Genomic DNA, 13,690 nt, shown 5'->3' on the forward strand with positions numbered 1-13,690 from the left:
TGAGGTGCAGAGTGACTTAGCAGATGCAGTTCGGGAGAAGTACCCAACTCCTAATACTGGAGCCATTCCAAAAATTATTTGGGATCCCAAAAATACACCCAGAGAGTTTTTAGCTAAAGCAAAGGAACAATGGTTATTAGAAACAGGAATACATCCGGGGAAGGAGGGTGAAAGTAGAGCGTGGTTTCGTTCGGCAGTGCTGGCAGGGCTGCCCAACCAGGTTGCAGTTGACTTGGAAAAGAACCCAGATTTTGCCGTTGCAGACTCGGTGCAGTGGGAGAGACATGTGACCCACAGACTTCAGCAGGAACAGGATTTGGCAAACAAACAAAAGAAAGAGTTGGAGGAGGCACAGGCGCAGCTGGTAAAGATACAGCTGACGGAGGCGAGAAACAAGGCAGGTGACAGAAAGAAAGAGGATAAAGAGAGCGCAAGGAAAATAATGGTGGCAAGGCCCCAGGCTGATCCCGTGCCTGACTGGCCAGATCAGGATCCGGGTCTCTACCCTGATGACCGTTGGCCCGCCAATGCACCAAGGCAGCGTCAACCAGTAGGGAATTGGGGGACCGGTGGACCGCAGAGAGGGCGTGGTGGATCCGTGAGGGGAGGACAAAGGGCTCGGAATCCAGGGAATCCTAATAATGTGTCTTGGACTGGCTGTTACAGCTGTGGAGCAGAAGGACACTGGTCCCGAGAATGCCCTGAATCGCCGCGAAATTATCAGAAGCGAGGTTATCAACCCCAGGCACGAGGAGGCCCAAGACAAAGAGCTGCTTACAGGGGAGCACATCAAGCTCCAAACCCGAATGCAGCACCAGTCGCCCAGTACCCAGTAGCTGACTGGGGCTGGGAGGGGGAGCAATACTGACGGAGCCCGGAGAGACCGAACAGCGTGGGGACGGCAGAACCCATGCTGTCAATGACCGTGGAAGGCACTGAATTGCCCTTCCTGGTGGATACTGGAGCAACATACTCAACACTGAGAGACACACCAGACAGTGCAACACTCTCCTGTCACACAGTTAATGTGGTAGGCTTTTCCGGGATTCCAATGACACTGCCATTGACAGATCCAGCATTGACAAAGCTGGGAAAACAGACTTTGAAACACCAATATGCGGTGTCCTCACAGGTGCCTGCAAATCTCATGGGCAGGGACCTGCTTGTGAAACTGGGAGCCACAATCATGTGCTCACCAGATGGACTGATTGTTACTCTGCCTGGAGGAAAAGAATTCCCGTGCCTGGGATCACCTTCAAAGACTCAATATCTAGTCCAGAACTCTGAACAACCCACTGCCGAAATCTACTGGGGGAGGCTGGTGGAAGAAGGCATTTTGAGACATTATCAGCTGTGGAAACCCTGGATAATGAGCCTGGCCGTCTATTCCCCCCCGCGAGATCCTTTCCACGTTACACTCTTTTATGATAGGGAAGATAACGATATCTATCGGGAACAGTTCCAGTCTGATCTTGAGGGACAGACGTGGAATGTGCGAACACATAACATTTATGTTGGACCAGAAGGTGTGGCCGCGGCTGTGAAATTTACTGATGAACAACTGCCTTGGTACAATGTGGGAGAGGATTCAGCCCCTCACATTACATTGGCGGTCCACGAGGGTCATGGGCCAAGAGATCTGGGACCGATGGTCAAGCGGGCGCTGGACAACGCCAGCTGGCAAAGCACCCAAATTCCAAATGTCTGGTATGCACCAAAATGTAAAATATATCGCATAACTTGTTTGTCCAACGATGCAGTGATCTTAGAACATAAAGAAATCTCCAGAATACATGGCAGGGAAAGAATGGATCATCCTGATGCAGTAGCTGAGCTCTCAAAATTGCCTGATACTTTGTGGTCCGCAGGGCCCACAGATGTAGGTTTAGCTAACTGTTCGCCTGTCCTGTTCCAGCTGAAGTCTGACACACCAATTAACAGACCACAATATAAGCACAAAACTGAAGCAGAGGAAGGTATAGCTGAAACCATTGAAGGGCTGTGGAAGGCAGGAGTGCTTGAGCCCTCATGGTCATTTTGGAACACACCTATTTTGCCAGTGGAAAAACATGGGACAGGGAAGTACCGTATGGCACATGATTTGAGAGCAATAAATGCCATACTGAGGACTGACACTGTGCCTGTACCAAATCCCTACACAGCTCTGACCGAAATTACTGGGGACCAAAAGTGGTTCACATGTATTGACCTAGCGAATGCCTTCTTTTGTCTCCCACTGCATGAGTCACTAAGAGACATTTTCTCATTCACATACAGAGGCCGGAAATTTAGGTACACACGCCTACCACAAGGCTTTGCACTCTCACCAGGAATTTTCAATCAGGTGTTGAAAGAGGCATTGTCCCCATGTCAACTGCCAGAGGGCTGTACATTAATACAGTATGTTGATGATCTTCTTATTGCAGCCCCGTCAGCAGCGGCCTGTACGGCAGCATCGCTCGTGGTGTTGAACAGATTGGCGGAGTGTGGCTTCAAAGTGAGTAAAGAAAAACTGCAGTTGGTCCGGCCAGAGGTAACATTCCTGGGCCGGGTGATCGCACACAGATCAGTGGGGTTAATGAACACACAGAGAGATCAAATTCTGACACATCCAAAACCAAGAACTGTGAAGGAGTTGCTTTCCTTTCTTGGCTTGACAGGTTACAGCAGGCAGTTCATTCCGAATTATGCGGGTAAAACTGCCCCTTTAAGGGACCTGATCAAGAAAGTTGGTGTTCGAAATCTGAAGGCTGAATTGCCTTGGACGCCCGACACAGAGACAGCGTTCATTTCGCTAAAACAGGATTTGTCAAGAGCCACAGATCTGGCCACACCTAACTATGATGAGGCATTTTATCTTGATGTTTCAGAAACAAAGGGAGTTGTGAATGGTGTGTTGTTTCAGAAAAAAGGGGGAGGTAGGGATGTACTTATGTATGTCAGCATAAGATTAAATTCAACAGAAGCAAGGCATCCCACATGCACACAACACGCAGCAGGAGTAGCAAAGATAATTCAGAAAACAGCACACATAGTGAGGGAACACCCACTGAAAGTGCTTACCACACACAGTGTAGTGGCCTATGTGAACTCACAGGTATTCACAATGACTCCACTGACGCAACAAAGGTTGAGCAAAATTTTAGAGGCGCCAAATTTGATATTCACACATGAAGGAATAAATATGGCAGACCTAATGGGGTCAGGAGAACCACATGACTGTATTAAGAAAGCCCAGGTTGAAGGAAAAATCAGGGAAGACCTAAAGGCAGAGCCCATACTTGGAGCTGAGGACTGGTTCACGGATGGATGCTGCCACAGAGATGAAGAAGGATTGAAAGCGGGCTATGCTGTAGTCTGTAGAGTAGGAACTGAGTTTCAGGTGAAAGAAGCAGGAAAAATTGAGGGACAACAGTCGGCCCAGAGAGCTGAAGTGATAGCCCTAACTCGAGCCCTGAGGTTGGCTAAAAACATGAGAGTGAACATCTACACTGACTCAGCATATGCGTTTGGAGCAGCTCATGTGGAACTGGCTCAGTGGAAGAGAGCCGGGTTCAGAACGGCCACTAATGCACCCATCTGTCACAAAAAGGAAATGGAGGAACTGGAAAAGGCCCTGGAGGACCCAGACGAGGTAAGTATTATAAAATGCAAAGGCCACTCACAAGCAGACAGTATGGTGGCAAAAGGAAATCAGAAAGCTGATGAAGCCGCAAAGGAAGCAGCGGGCTACAAAGGACAGAGACAAATGGTGCAGGTAACCCCAGAAGAGGAGGTTAGCACTAACAGCATGGAAGAAGTTAGACAGGCGCAGGAGGAGACATCCCAAGAGGAAAAGGGGGTGTGGGAAAACCAAGGAGCCTGGCAAGATGGTGGTTTGTGGAGGGGGCCAGATGGGCGTCCCGCTTTAACGGCCAAAATGGCGGAACAAAAGGTGAATGAGGCTCACGGGCTTGGTCACGTGGGAGTGAAACAGATGGAGAGAAATTTGTGCCGATGGTGGCATCCTGATTTGAGAAGGATGATACTAGAGAAGGCCAGAACGTGCCTAATTTGTGGGGCACACAACCCAAAGCCAGCAGTAAAACCTGAAGCTGGTAAGTTCCTCATGCCAGAAAGGCCAGGAGAAGAGGTCGTGATTGATTATACCGACATGATTGATACAGGCCCAGGTGGGGTGAGGTATTTGTTGGTGTGTGTGGATGTTCTGACTGGATGGCCCGAAGCATGGGCGACCAAACGTGAAGACGCGAAAAGCGTGATTAAGTGCTTAATCAATCATTACATTCCAAGGCATGGGTTTCCCAAGAGAATTAGATCAGACAATGGTACTCACTTCAAGAACAAAGATTTGCAAGAGGTAGAGAGGATGTTGGGAGTGCAACATAAGTTCGGGACGGTCTATCATCCTCAATCTCAAGGAAAGGTAGAGAGGATGAACCTAAATTTGAAAAACAAGTTGGCTAAAATCTGTGCGCAGACAGGGCTAAATTGGGTCGCAGCCCTGCCCATTGCTTTGATGACCATAAGATGTTCTGTTAACCAATCCACAGGTTTCACCCCTTACGAGCTGCTGACTGGGAGACAGTTTCCAGCACCCTGGACAGTGGTCCCGGTGGAGCAGCCCAGGACAAGCAACAGGTCTCATGCAGAATATTTTAATGAGTTGAAAGCTCTTGTGTCCAGCTTTACAAAACAGGTCACTTGTGAGAGACCCACGGGGAACGGAGAGGTCCCGGACGCAAAGGCAGTGTGGCTAAAGGTCATTAAGCGAAAGTGGAAGGAGCCCCGCTGGACTGGTCCGTATGAGGTGACCGCCCGGACGGCTACAGCAGTCCAGCTGAAAGGGAAAGGCGACACCTGGTACCACTGGTCGCAGTGTGCACCCGCACACGAGAGCTTGGTGGAGGAAAATTCGTCTTCAAAGAACGCAGGTGTCAAGGAACAGAGGCAGAATAAACCTCTTCACCTGTGCAACGGGCCGACCAGTAGTCCACCTGGAAGGCCGAAGAAAGAAGAGCAGCCTAGGAGGAAATCGCCGCGCCTACAGAAAGGAGTGGTAACACACTGAGAGTTTGAAAAGGGGTGGTTTAAATAAAAAGAGTAAAAAAAGGGAAAGAGGAAAACAGAAACAAAGTTTTAAAATTTATGCTAAGTACGAATATACATAACACAATGCTATCCCGCGAACCGGAGACTCGTGAGGAGAGAGGACTGATTAAAATGTTGCTTGTGATTGTTAGTTTGATGACTGTGATGATATTGATAATGGCCCTATGTTTGCTTGTTTATATTTTGCAGGGAGGCCCCCGCGAACTGTCTGAACACTGGGGCCAGTTGAATCCAGCACCAAAAGAGAAACCGTTTATTGAAACAGGGCTGAAAAGGAGATCAAAACGCGAGGTTTCGGGTAAAAGGGATGAGTGCCTCAGTACATATGGTGGTTTAGAGTTGAACTATGTTAATGGGTCCACAATTTCATTCACCTTTGATTTATGCGATGTTTTAAAGTGTGAAGGAGCAGATAGTAGTTGGAGAGGATATAATGTGTGGGTTTGTTGGGATTATGCAGTAAGTACACATTGTGAAAGAGGGAGTAGGCCCTTTGCAAACTGGTGTCGGAACTGGAATCAGGTAAAGGGTTACACTGGGGAAAATGGGGAAACGTTAGGACAAGGGTCAGAGAACGTGTTAAAACTCCAAAGAGATTATAGTCCATCTAAGAATCCTTTGACTATGTCACTGGGCAACTGGCGGCGTAAAAACTCTTTGTATTTAGTCTTGGGTGTGGAGACTGTGGGAACTGACCCGAAGGGGTTAATTAAAATTAACTTTCTTGAAAAGGCCAATCCCGTAAATCCCGTAGAGCCAGTTAGAGAAGAAAAGGAAATACACATGATTCTACAGGAAAAAGGGGAAATGGGTCGTCATATGTGGTACCAGAGGAACAGGAACTAAAGGATAGACGAGTCCTGGCGGTGGACTACACTAGACTGAAGCCTCAGGATTTAATTGAGCGCGCCACGGGGTTCAGTGACAGTAATCTCTGGCTGGACTGGATAGCTCTAAATGCTAGGGAACAAGAGGTATCCAATTGTGTTGCTTGTGCCTCTGCTAGACCACGGTTGTTCACAGAGCCCGCTCCACTCCATCCGGAGGACAAGTGGGGTTATGATTGCATGTTGCGAATGACTAGAGGAGCGGTGAGTACTGGAGACTGTACTGTGTTATCCAGTTTGTTTCCTCCAGTTGATAAGCGGACAAAGGTAGGACCATTTTTGCCGAAAAAAGGTAATTATACGTGTTTTAAGTTCTCCACAGATAAAGTAATATATAACGTGGGGGAAATCGACCCAAGTTGGTGCGCTGTTACCCAGACGGGAAGAACCACAAACAATGTAAGTGATCCCAACACTTTAATTGGGACTTGGGCTAGAAGTGGACTTTATTATTATTGTGGGCACAAGACTCTTTTGGCTCGTGTTCCTCTGGGAAGTGTGGGGACGTGCGCGATGGTGAGACTAGGAGCACCTCTTATGCTAATTGGAAATCAGGTAAAAAGCATTTTACAGTACGACACACGCACATTGGCAGCTAGGCGGAAAAGACATATCCTGTCCAAAAGCGGGATTGAGGGAACACACGCTTATGACCCTAGGCTGAACTCGCCAACCTGGATTGACTCAATAGGGGTCCCCAGAGGAGTTCCGAATGAATATAAACTCGTAGACCAAATAGCTGCGGGTTTTGAGAATCTTCCAATAATTTCTGCTCTTTTTCCAGTGACCCCGAACAAAAATGTAGACAGAATCAATTATGTTCACTATAATTTGCTGAGGCTCTCTAACCTTACCAGAGACGGGATGGAAGGGTTAGCGGAGCAGATGGGTCCGACCTCATTAGTAGGGGTCCAAAATAGAATGGCCCTTGATATGTTGTTGGCGGAAAAAGGGGGTGTATGCTCGATGTTCGGAGATCAGTGTTGTACTTATATCCCGAATAACACAGCTCCAGATGGCTCAGTGACGCGAGCTTTGGAGGGGCTAAAGAGTCTCTCTAGAACCATGCATGACCACTCGGGAATTGCCAACTCGCTGGAGAGCTGGATGACCTCAGTGTTCGGACGGTGGAAGGGGCTTGCTCTGTCAATTATGTTTTCTCTATCTGTATTGGTGGGTATTTTGGTGACTTGTGGTTGTTGTCTCATTCCTTGTGCCCGAAGGTTGGTAGAGAGGGTGATAGTAAAGGCAGTGGACCCTGGGGCGGTGGCCCCTATGTCCATGATGCCAATGATGGATATGGAAGCAGTTGAGTGGACTGAGGAGTGAACAACAACATATGTATCGACCTCTGGTGTGCCAGAGGTCGAAAGGGGGATTGTGGGGATGAACAAAAAGTATTTTACCAGCATAATATAATCTGCAGTATGATCATTGCTTTAACAATGTAACAGATAGCTTTAAGATGGCCTTAAGATGTTTATGCATACAAGTTATTATATTAATTTTGTATTCCAGGTGCAGTTATAACTATTTTATACATATTGCATATCTGTGCTTATTTGAGTTGATGTTCAGGTTCTTTAAAGGTCTTAAGCTTCACTGACGTGACTGTTCAGGTGATACATGCTGAGGGAAAACTAGAACATAGAAGGAATTGCAATACATGCTTACAAAACACTTATATATCAGGTCATTTCATATTAAGGTTTTAGTAGAGGTTCTTGGTTAAAACATTTATTTAGTAGAAGACATACACATAGTCTCAGTGAGCCTCTGGTCTAGTGAAAGGTCAGAAGTGCAACAGGTGAATTGAGAAAGAGCATTTGAGGACGAGACACAGACAGTTAGTAGGTGAAGAGGTGACACAAAGAGCATGTGAGGTCAACACATACACACACATGAGTTAGATTTATTTAGAGGAGAGATTAGTCATGTCTCGGCAAGTAAGAGGAACAATTCACTTTAAGACAAGAACGGAAAGTACCAGCCATGAAAATAGAAGATGATCTTCTGGGTTAAAAGTCATTGTGGTGTTGATCTGATCTATGTATAAAATGTATCTGTGACGCATGAAGGGGCGTCAGTAAGCAAACCCTGATGTTATAAAATAATTGTTTGTGCTTTAGTAAGTCGAAGATCAATTGCTGTTTCCAGTGATCTTCCCACGTGTGAATTAAAATCTTCGTTTGACTTCACCCGGCCGGACCAGTGTGGTTATTTTTCGATCACCTCTTGTACCCTTCCTCAATTTTTGAACCTTAACACTGGGTACTCCGAACTGCCACTCGGCGCATAAATGGTAAATGGTAAATGGTCTGTATTTATATAGCGCTTTACTAGTCCCTAAGGACCCCAAAGCGCTTTACATATCCAGTCATCCACCCATTCACACACACATTCACACACTGGTGATGGCAAGCTACATTGTAGCCACAGCCACCCTGGGGCGCACTGACAGAGGCGAGGCCGCCGGACACTGGCGCCACCGGTCCCTCTGACCACCACCAGTAGGCAACGGGTGAAGTGTCTTGCCCAAGGACACAACGACCGAGACTGTCCAAGCCGGGGCTCGAACCGGCAACCTTCCGATTACAAGGCGAACTCCCAACTCTTGAGCTATGATCGCATAAGCGCAGATGACAGTCAGGACCCGTTCCCCGACCCTAAGGCGCAGGGAACAAACCCTCTCATCCACCGGGAAAAACCCCAACGTACCAGCCCGCCGCCTCTCACCAGGGGCAACTCCAGACTGAGATAGAGTCCAGCCCCTCTCCAGGAGACTGGTTCCAGAGCCCAAGCCATGCGTAGAGGTGAGCCCGACTATATCTAGCCGGTACCTCTCAACCTCATGCACTAACTCAGGCTCCTTCCCCACCAGAGAGGTGACATTCCATGTCCCTATTGCCAGTCTTGGCAGCCGGGGGTCAGTCCGCCAGGGCCTCCGCTCCTGGCCGCCACTTGGCACACAATGCACCCGACCCCAATGGCACCTCCTGCGCCATAGGGGTCAATAATCATACGACCATAAAATATGATTATGAAAATATGATGATGGACTATGATGATGAATAAGATGTTTGAATTAAAAATGGCGTGCTGTTGTCATTTTAAGCTAAAAAGTTTACTTTTTAGACAAAAAATGCCACCTTTTTAGACAACTGTTTTAGGGACCTGTGTAGGGGTGTGTGTGCGTGTCTGAGGTATTCACTGAGCACTCGGTCAGTTGGGGCCATCTTCCTGATGTATTCATGGATGTTTGTCGTCTCATCCTGGACCGTGGTGCTGACACTCATCAGTCCCCAGCCTCCATCCTTCTGCTTAGCGTACAGCCTCAGGTTGCTGGACTTGGGGTGAAACCCTCCATGCATGGTCAGGAGCTTCCTTGTCATTTGGAAAATCACAGAATAATTAGTATTTGAGATCAACACTAACATGTAGTTTAAAGGTGTGAGAAGTAAATGCATCACAGAAACTAAAAAGGAGCTGCTTCTCCTCTACATTTGTTCAAATAAAGTACAAGTGATTTGCAATAAGGTTGATACAAAACACACAAAAGAGATCCATGAGATGGTTCACATCATCTAAACAAGACTCGAACAGAACCTAAATTGTTAAAGTTCACTTCCTGTCTGTGGGTGGATTGTATTTTTATTACCTGAGCTACTGTTGATGCTGTAAAAGCACCCTCACTGAAAGAGAAGTACACATTTGGAGAAACTGTGCTGTAACTTCACATATTGTAAAATTTTCTGTCATTTCTTTCAGAAAAGAAAAATAAATAAGTTATAAACTCCTTGATATGGTGATGTCAGTATTTCACACAGACATCACATGTTAAAAACAGGTAAGGTACGGTCCTCCATATAGACTGTACACACTTTGTCATAGATGTAAGAGGACTGAAAAAAGGTGTAATAATAAATACAACCAAAAATGTTAATCGAGTCATTTGATTTATTCTATATTTGAAAATTGCTTTATGTCAACCATTCTTGTGACTGACAGTCTCACTACCAGGTGACTGTTGTTGTAATTTAGTGATCTATAGATAAAACTAGCGGTGTGCGATACTGCATATTTTGGAGGTGAGATGGACTCACCTGTACGCATCTACAATCATACCTGGCCAGCTTAAAACCTGTGCTCTGCTTGTGTTGTTGTTTCTGGTGGTGATGTGTACATCTGGCAGCGAGAGAGCTGCAGCCATTGAATGTACTGTTACAGCAACCATGTGATTATTGTAAATGTGGACAGCGCGTGGGAAGGACCGGAGCCTGGCGGGCCAGCGGGACCTGCCAAGCTGGAGACGGAGGTCGAGGTGGGGGTCCTGCCACACCCGAGGGCAGCGTGGTCCTGCGAGCTGGCCGCCTGCCCAGCTGCCTGTGAGCCCTGGCTCACTTCCACGCCTGCTGCGTTGCCACTGCTTGCCACATGGGTGGCCCCCGGACCAGCTCTGGGTCTGCCGCTGCAGGCAGCCCCGGGAATCACTCTCGTCACCGCCGCCGCTGGATACGAAGTGGTTCATCATCAGAAACCCTCACGTTAACTTTAATACAGGGAGTGCAGAATTATTAGGCAAGTTGTATTTTTGAGGAATAATCTTATTATTGAACAACAACCATGTTCTCAATGAACCCAAAAAACTCATTAATATCAAAGCTGAATGTTTTTGGAAGTAGTTTTTAGTTTGTTTTTAGTTTTAGCTATTTTAGGGGGATATCTGTGTGTGCAGGTGACTATTACTGTGTATAATTATTAGGCAACTTAACAAAAAACAAATATATACCCATTTCAATTATTTATTTTTACCAGTGAAACCAATATAACATCTCCACATTCACAAATATACATTTCTGACATTCAAAAACAAAACAAAAACAAATCAGCAACCAATATAGCCACCTTTCTTTGCAAGGACACTCAAAAGCCTGCCATCCATGGATTCTGTCAGTGTTTTGATCTGTTCACCATCAACATTGCGTGCAGCAGCAACCACAGCCTCCCAGACACTGTTCAGGGAGGTGTACTGTTTTCCCTCCTTGTAAATCTCACATTTGATGATGGACCACAGGTTCTCAAAGGGGTTCAGATCAGGTGAACAAGGTGGCCATGTCATTAGTTTTTCTTCTTTTATACCCTTTCTTGCCAGCCACGCTGTGGAGTACTTGGACGCGTGTGATGGAGCATTGTCCTGCATGAAAATCATGTTTTTCTTGAAGGATGCAGACTTCTTCCTGTACCACTGCTTGAAGAAGGTGTCTTCCAGAAACTGGCAGTAGGACTGGGAGTTGAGCTTGACTCCATCCTCAACCCGAAAAGGCCCCACAAGCTCATCTTTGATGATACCAGCCCAAACCAGTACTCCACCTCCACCTTGCTGGCGTCTGAGTCGGACTGGAGCTCTCTACCCTTTACCAATCCAGCCACGGGCCCATCCATCTGGCCCATCAAGACTCACTCTCATTTCATCAGTCCATAAAACCTTAGAAAAACCAGTCTTGAGATATTTCTTGGCCCAGTCTTGATGTTTCAGCTTGTGTGTCTTGTTCAGTGGTGGTCGTCTTTCAGCCTTTCTTAGCTTGGCCATGTCTCTGAGTATTGCACACCTTGTGCTTTTGGGCACTCCAGTGATGTTGCAGCTCTGAAATATGGCCAAACTGGTGGCAGGTGGCATCTTGGCAGCTGCACGTGTAGCAGATGTGAAATGGTCGACTGCGTTGTGACGACAGACACAGACTGGCTGAAAACTGGGTTTATTTCTATAAGACAAAGTGTAGCAGCGAAATCAGTGTCACACAGTGGCAGCAGGCTTCTCCTCACCCAGTGTGGAGTCCGTACAGCTCTGCTTGCATCATATAAAAGAAAATACAACTTATCAAAATAACAATTTTCACAACCGCCACTTCAAAATCAAACATTACAGTGGGGCAAAACAGAGACAATTATGAAATCACTAACAATAACGTATAACATTCAAATTCCCATTGAAATAGGTCAATTACATAATACATATTCAAACAACTTTTTAACTCTTCCCAACATGGCTGGAGATACTATTCAGAGCGCAGCCTCGGGACATGAGCTCATTACACACATAAAACGAAAACTACATATTTACACATACCTATAAGACAAAGTGTAGCAGCGAAATCAGTGTCACACAGCGGCAGCAGGCTTCTCCTCACCCTGTTTAACACAAGTCAGTTCCACATAAACGGATGATATAACAGATAAAGCGCAGTTCCAAATATCATTTTTCTCACTCAAAGCGATTGAAAACACTTTGAGAGCTTTTAACCATAGGAGCCAATACTTAACAAAGACAAATACACCGAATTTAGATGGATAATTTAGTACAGGGAGAAGAGCTACAGAAAGCGTGCCTCACCAGTGTGGAGTCCGTACAGCTCTGGCTAGGAAACCCCACACCCGCAATGTGGCCGCAGGTGGCGTTACACTGATTAATGTCCCACTTCAACAATGACACACGGAACCTTAGTTCCACAAAAATAAAGTTCACACAATAAAAAAGTATAACCTATGTACAATACAGTTTTGAGAATGTTCACAATTCGTACATTACATCTCAGCTACACACGCTTGACTTTTCTCAGTTCATGGGCAGTTATTTTGCGCCTTGGTTTTTCCACACGCTTCTTGCGACCCTGTTGACTATTTTGAATGAAACGCTTGATTTTTCGATGATCACGCTTCAGAAGCTTTGCAATTTTGAGACTGCTGCATCCCTCTGCAAGATATCTCACTATTTTTGACTTTTCTGAGCCTGTCAAGTCCTTCTTTTGACCCATTTTGCCAAAGGAAAGGAAGTTGCCTAATAATTATGCACACCTGATATAGGGTGTTGATGTCATTAGACCACACCCCTTCTCATTACAGAGATGCACATCACCTAATATGCTTAATTGGTAGTAGGCTTTCGAGCCTATACAGCTTGGAGTACGACAACATGCATGAAGAGGATGATGTGGACAAAATACTCATTTGCCTAATAATTCTGCACTCCCTGTAGAGTGGAAAGAGTTAGCATTCATCCTCCAACTTCACTGTGTTTATGTTATGCTAACATAGCTGTGTAGCTAGCGATCATGTAGCATATCATTATATACCAGCTAGTCCAACTTCAGTAACCCTACAAACATCACTGCTGTTTAGTTTTCTCTCTTCATTTAAGTTGGAAGTGAAACTAGCGAGCTAACTTCCTGCTAACTTCTAACTCCTTAAAAATTCATAAATTCTGTTTTCATGGAAGCCTGGATGTTAAACTTCATTGTTACACCTGGTAAAGCAGCAACGCTGATCATTTTATTAAAGATGAAAGAATTTAAACAGTTTTTAAGTCTCGGTAATGCTGCAGTGATCATTTAACTTTGGGACCTGAAGCTGAGTTTGAACCCGTTAACAGCTAATGAGGTCAGACTTCAGACTTAAAGACCAGATTACAGGTACTGCACTGCAGTGATTTGTATTATAACTATTTAATGATGGCTGAGGGTCGAGGCCAACCCTCTTTGAATAGAGGGGGTGGCTTAATGACACTGTATGCTTATGACACTGGGTGGCTTATGACATAAAACACTTATTTGTACGTTATGTTATAATTTTCTTACACTGTGTAATTTTTATAGACACTTTGTTCATTGTATCAATGTGTAATTATGTATCTTTGA

This window comes from Rhamphochromis sp. 'chilingali', assembly GCF_963969265.1.
Source record: "Rhamphochromis sp. 'chilingali' genome assembly, chromosome: 10".
NCBI classification, from domain to species: Eukaryota; Metazoa; Chordata; class Actinopteri; order Cichliformes; family Cichlidae; genus Rhamphochromis; species Rhamphochromis sp. 'chilingali'.